The 6,000-nt window shown below is 35.2% G+C and overlaps 1 non-coding gene across 1 annotated transcript; it reads right to left on the minus strand.

Annotated features, from left to right (window-relative positions):
- Positions 1-3,406: 3,406 nt before the first annotated feature.
- Positions 3,407-3,513, minus strand: LOC128286175 (small nucleolar RNA R71). Its single transcript, XR_008276720.1, has one exon. It is a non-coding gene; the product is annotated as a small nucleolar RNA R71 (small nucleolar RNA).
- Positions 3,514-6,000: the final 2,487 nt, after the last annotated feature.

The raw sequence follows: 6,000 nt of genomic DNA on the forward strand, positions 1-6,000 counted from the left end.
GATCTTGGTCTTGGTCTCGGTTTTAGGCTCCCAAACTCAATTTACGATCTCAGGTCCAATTTTTAAGTTCAATTACCCATTGGGATAATTATCTGACTTGAAAACTAACTTCCAAAAATATCATATTAATTTTAATTAATTTGATTAATTTAATTTTACTTGATCAAAATTAATTTTTCCAAAAATTACTTAGATTTTCCAAATTAATTTTTCAAGAAAATTCTTTAATCAAATTCTCTAATTGAACAATTCTCATGACCACTTTAATTCGACATTGAATAAATCAACACTCAATTAAATTATTCCCAAAGTCGTAGAATTTTTTTCTGATTCAAATGCAATCCAATCTAGCTTTTTTGAGCTAGCAGAGGGACCAATTTGACATATACAATTAGGCTCTAGTGATTGCAATTATGTCCAGAAGTATCGTTCTGATAATTCGCAATTACGTAATCATGGAGTCAATTCACAAGAAGGACCATGATTGAAAACTCTTTATTGTATACTCTTTACAAAAGCAATTCATCCAACTGCTTTGTCCAATGACCTCGTCTTATGTGTGTTACCCTCATATGATATCCTTGATTCCTTTGAGTTAAATCTGTTCGCCCAATACAATCTTACTTTATCTCATTGTCACCATTGTGTCTTCTTAATGATTAATATGATCACTGTCAACGAATAACTATGATAAATTATTCGTTCCAAAACAAGCAACTCGTGGCCACGTTTCATATTTATTAATCCACACAATGTCAATGAGAGGATATTATTAACTCTTTAATTGAGCTATGAATTACACTAATGGTAGTAAAGCCATACCATACACAAGTCATGTACCTAACAAATTGGCTATGGGCTCGATCATCTTTAGAGCATAAGCCTTCACTTATATCAAAGCACATGAGTTGCATACGCATGGTTAGTGACTAACTCAGGATTTAGGTAAATCACACCATGAACGTCACAAGTGAATTAGTTTGCAAATGGATTTAGAATTAATTCATCTTAGGTCCATTCCAATGTATCATTCTACCAATGAATACATCTATGTCTCTACTCGTGGTGTTAACTGCTTTGATAGCCAAGACTAGTCATCTCCCCAATTGGAATTGTAGATGGCATAATAATCATTCTCAGTATTTGAATAGAATGTTCACTTTGATTTTTTTACGGGATTACGAACTCATTTAGATTATCTAATGAAGTAAGTTGTCTTTCTCGCAATGAAAACATTCTTTATAATGTCACTTATCTTCAGTTTGAACTTTAGACAATCAATGAGCTAATATTTGCTTGTCATAATTTTGCTATACATGCAAAATATAAAATTCAAAAAATACAAAAGTCATAATAGTGAAATGTGAAATTAACTTTATTTATTCATCATTTGATAAACCGTAAGATATACATATTTTTACACCATGCTTGACATATTTATGGATGATTTTTCCTTGGTTTTATTGAATTCGATGCTTCTAATCTTTTAATTTCATGTTTTATACTCAGGAGAGCTTAGGATAGCAAAAAGAGCAAGACACGGGCCAAAAACAGACAAATTGGGCCTAAATCAGTGTTGCACACGGCCTAGCCACTTCCACACGGGTAATCCACATGCCCGTGTGTCATGGCCGTGTCGACTAAGAACCAACTTAGTATTGCACACGGCCTAAGCACCTTCACACGGGCGTGGCACACGGCTGTGTCCCTGCCGAGCCCAAGCCTAGTTCTATTCAGAAAATGGCACTTTTGAGAGTTTTGAAGCATTTTAAAGCCTATATAAACACCCTAGAAGAGGATGAGGGGGGACACACAGATTTGGAGGTAGAAAATATTCAAGAAAAGCAATTGGAACCACCTCAGAGCCATGATCTACATCAAGACTGAAAATTTCCATCCAATTTCCTAGAAGTTCTTTGGGTTTCTTTATGTTTTGTTGTTTTCCAAACTTTGAGATGTTTTCCATTATTATTATGAACTAAACTCCCTAAATACCTAAGAGAGATGAACCCTATGACAAATCTTATGACTATTTGAATTATATGATAAAGACTTATTCTTATTCTTAATGGTGAGTTCTAAATTCTTGTTTTAATATTCCAGGGTATTAATTCAGGTTTTGATATGCTTATTCAGTGGAGCAAAAGTCCCTGTTTAAGAGTAGATCATCCATAATTAAATGGATTTGAATGCAATCATAGAGATAGGATGACATAAATCTGCTGGATTAGAGTCAAATCTAATAAGGGAATCCATAGATCGAGTTAATGCGACAATAGGGGTTTTAATTAGAAAGAGGTTTCAATTAATCAACCTAAAGTCAGTTGTTCTTAGTCTCGAGAGAGATATTAACATAAATTATGGATTTCTACAGATTAAGTTAAGTGAATAAATTATCTAATTCAGAAGTAATAAGTGAAGTCTAGGTGGATTCTTCCTTGGTTATTGTCTTCTCCATCGGTTTTTCCCAAAGTATTTTCCAAACTTCATCGTTGTCGTAATCTTAGTTAATTAGATAAATAGTTTTATTTTAAAAATACACTTTAATTCTTAGGCTAGATAATCAAAAGATAGTAATTACTAGTACTTTTAGTCATCGTGGATACGATATTTCTGGTCTTACCATAACAATACTACTGTTCGATAGGTGCACTTGCCTTAAGTCAAATTTTTAGTCAGTTTAGCGGCAATCAAGTTTTTGGCGCCGTTGCTGGGGACTAAAATATTAGGAACGCTTAATTTTTATTACTTTAGCCATTTATTTGATTGCAATTTAATTTTTTTAAATTATTTAATATTTCTTTTATTTACTTCTGGCAAGTTTTTATAGTTTATGACTAGAAAAAACCCGTCAGGACCTTTACTTTTTGATAGTGAGATCAAAAGTATAGTTCGTAGAAACCAAGGAGAAATAAGGTGAAGCCTACGATACATAGAGGAAGGAAAAGAGGATATATTCAAACCACAATCGAGGAGATGGATGATAATCAAAATAATCTCCTGTGGCTATTCAGACCCTGTAAATCAGAATCCTGTTCCTCGTACTATGTATGATTATGCTAAACCTAGTTTAACAGGAGCTGAATCGATTATAGTTAGACCTGCTATTGGTACAAATAATTTTGAACTGAAACCTAACACGATTCAAATGATGCAACAGTTTGTTCAGTTTGATAGTTTGCAGGACAAGGATCCAAATAATCATTTAGCAAACTTTCTGGAATTCTGCGACACCTTTAAGATCAATGGCGTTTCTGACGATTCCATTAGACTTCGGTTATTTCCCTTTTCATTGAGAAATAAGGTTAAACTGTGGTTGAACTCGTTACCACGAGGATCAATCACCATTTGGGAACAAATGACAGAAAAGTTTTTGATTAAATATTTTCCGCCGGCTAAAACAGCTAAACTAAGGAATGATATTTCTTCTTTTGTTCAGATGGATTTAGAAACACTCTATAATGCATGGGAGGGATACAAGGATCTATTGAGAAGGTGCCCTCACCATGGGTTACCACTTTGGGTACAGGTTTAAACTTTTCACAACGGCCTGAATCCTTCGACTAGATAGATGATTGACGTAGCTGTTGGTGGGACTATTAATAATAAGACACCTGAAGAGGCCTATGAATTTATAGAAGAGATGTCATTGAATAATTATCAGTGGCAAGTCATGAGGACAAAGCTGACGAAAGCGGTCGGCGTGTTTAACATCGATTCGGTTACTATGCTCTCTAATTAGGTAGAACTTTTGAATAAAAAAATTGATGGGTTATTTGGTTCTTCACAGGTTCATCCAGTAATGCAGTACAATGCAAGTGGAGGTGGAACGAGAAATTCAGAATACTCACCCTATGACCGCAACATGGAGAACGAACAAATGAATTATATGGGTAATAATCCTTGACCTCAAAATAATCCTTATAGTAACACTTACAATGCTGGTTGGAGGAGCCACCCAAATTTCTCATGGGGAGGCTAAGGGAATCAGAGACCACCACCCCCTCCGGGCTTCCAACAACAACCTTACCAGCAAGAGAAAAAACGGAACCTTGAGGAAATGATGACAAAATTTATTTCAGTAGCGGAAACCCATTTTTAGAACATTGAAACTGCACTTAAAAATCAACAAGCATCAATCCAAGGGATTGAGAATCAAATTGGATAGCTGGCTAAGATAATTTTAGAGAGACCACCAGGAAGTCTACCTAGTAACATCGAATCCAATCCAAAAGAACATGTGAAAGTAGTTACATTAAGGAGTGGGAAAGTGTTAGCTGAATCTTAAAAGAAGCCACTACAAGAAGCTGACAGAACCGAAGGAGAGGAGGAAAAAACCGAAAACAATGACAATCCAATGCCAAAGGAATACAAACCACCAATCTCATATCCAGCAAAGTAGAAGAAAGACCACATGGATGCACAATTCAGTAAATTTCTTAAACTTTCTAAATAACTGCGTATTAACTTACCTTTTGTTGAAGCTATATCGCAGATGCCTACATATGCAAAATTTTTAAAGGAGCTTCTAACAAATAGAAGAAAGTTTGAAGACTTATCTACAGTGGAACTTAACGAGGAGTGCTCGGCCATACTCCAAAATAAACTGCCAACCAAACTAAAAGATCCAGGAAGTTTTACTATTCCCTGCTTAATTGGTAGTTTGAATGTTGATAAGGCACTAGCTGATTTAGGCACTAGCATTAATCTGAAGCCATATAAAATGTTTAAACAACTTGGTGTTTGGGAACCTAAACCCACCATGATAAGTATTCAACTAGCTGATAGATCTGTTAAATATCCTAGAGGTATTATAGAGAACGTACTTGTAAAAGTAGATAAATTTATATTCCCTGTTGATTTCATTGTGCTTGACATGGATGAAGATGTTGAAGTGCCTTTAATCTTAGGTCGTCCATTTTTAACCATCGCTAGGGCTATTATTGATGTGGGTGATGGTAAACTTGTGCTTAGAGAAGGTGACGAAGAGATTATTTTTAAAATTTATGATGCCATGAGATTTTCTAAGGAGCAGGATGACTCATGTTATTTTATTAACTCTATTGATCATGCTACTCAAGATTCTTTTCAGGAAATCGTTCATAAGGACACGTTGGAACTGTGTCTTGCTCAAGGAGAGGAGGTAGATGATGATGATTCTGAGATAGGTAAGATAAAAGCTGAACTAAATTCCAATAAACCCTTCCCAAGACAAACGGAATATGAGGGTATTAAGGCAAACGATGAACTTCAGCAAAAACCTTTTATTGAAGAACCTCCTAAACTGGAACTTAAACAATTTCCAAATCACTTGGAATACGCATTCCTTGGAAATAATTCTACATTACCAGTGATTATTGCTTCTAACTTGCAACCCAAGGAGAAAGAGGAATTACTCCAAGTATTAAGAGAGCATAAAAGGGTCATAGCTTGGAAAATTTCTGACATTAAAGGGATCAGCCCTTTGTTTTGTACCTACAAAATTTTAATGGAAGATGAATATAAGCCATGTGTGCAAGCTCAAAGACTACTGAACCCCAATATGAAAGAAGTTGTTAAAGCTGAGGTAATTAAACTCAAAGATGCTGGAATTATTTATCCTATTTCTAACAGTTCTTGGGTAAGTCCAGTACAGGTTGTTCCTAAGAAAGGAGGCATGACTGTTGTAGCCAATGAGAAGAATGAATTAATCCCAACAAGGACAGTCACAGGTTGGAGAGTTTGCATTGACTATAGGAAGCTGAATGATGGCATAAGAAAAGATCACTTCCCCCTGCCATTCATTGACCAAATGTTGGAAAGATTATCAGCGCACATGTACTACTGCTTTTTAGACAGACTCTCTAGTTATTTTCAAATCCCAATAGCTCTTGAAGATCAAGAAAAGACGACATTTACATGTCCATACGGTACGTTTGCTTATCGTATAATGCTTTTTGGATTATGCAATGTTCCTGCTACTTTTCAGCACTGCATGATGGCCATTTTTGACGAACTCGT

This window comes from Gossypium arboreum, chromosome 12 (assembly GCF_025698485.1).
Source record: "Gossypium arboreum isolate Shixiya-1 chromosome 12, ASM2569848v2, whole genome shotgun sequence".
Taxonomy (NCBI): Eukaryota; Viridiplantae; Streptophyta; class Magnoliopsida; order Malvales; family Malvaceae; genus Gossypium; species Gossypium arboreum.